Here is a 1078-nt window from a genome sequence, read left to right as displayed (position 1 = left end):
ACTCCCATATACTGGTCCCCTTTACACTGAACTACACCCCAATATACTGATCCCCCTCTACATTGATCTACATCCCCATATTCTGATCCCCCTATACATTAATCTGCACCCTTATATACTGATCCCCCATACATTGATCTACACCCCCATATACATTGATCTTCACCCCCATATACTGATCCCCCTATTTATTGATCTACATTCTCATATACTGATCCCCATGTACATTGATCTACACCCCCATATATTGATCCCCCTATACATTGATCTTCACCCCCCTTATACTGTTCCCCTATGCATTGATCTGCACCCCCGTATACTTCTCTCCCTATACATTGATCTACACTCCCATATACTGATCCCCTGTACATTGATCTGCAACCCCATTTACTGATCCCCCTATACATTGATTTGAACCCCCATATACTGTTCCCCTATACATTGATCTTCACCCCTATATACCAATCCCCCCATTTATTGACCTATACCTCCATATACCGATCCCCCTATACATTGATCTACACCCCCATATTCTGATTCCACATACATTGATCTATACCCCCATATACTGATCCCCATATACATTTATCTGCACCCCTATTTACTGATCCCTCTATACATTGATCTACACCCCCATATACTGATCCCCCATACACTGATCTTAACCCCCATATACTGATCCCTTATACATTGATCTACACCCCCATATACTGATCCCCTATACATTTATCTTCACTCTTAAATACTGATTCCCCTATACATTGATCGGAACCCCCATATACTGATCCCCTATACATTGATCTACAACCCCATATAATACATTGATCTGCACTCCTATATACCGATCCTCCTATACATTGATCTACACCCCTATATACTAATTCCATGTACACTGATCTACACCCCCACATACTGCTCCCCCTATACATTGATCTACAATCCCATATACTGATCCACCTATACATTGACCTGCACCCCCAAATACTGATCCCCCTATACATTGATCTGCACCCCTATATACCGATCCCCCATACATTGATCTACACCCCCATATACTGATCCCCCTATACATTGATCT

The sequence above is a fragment of the Pyxicephalus adspersus genome, chromosome Z, assembly GCF_032062135.1.
Source record: "Pyxicephalus adspersus chromosome Z, UCB_Pads_2.0, whole genome shotgun sequence".
Classification (NCBI taxonomy): domain Eukaryota; kingdom Metazoa; phylum Chordata; class Amphibia; order Anura; family Pyxicephalidae; genus Pyxicephalus; species Pyxicephalus adspersus.
This window is presented reverse-complemented; position numbering follows the sequence as displayed.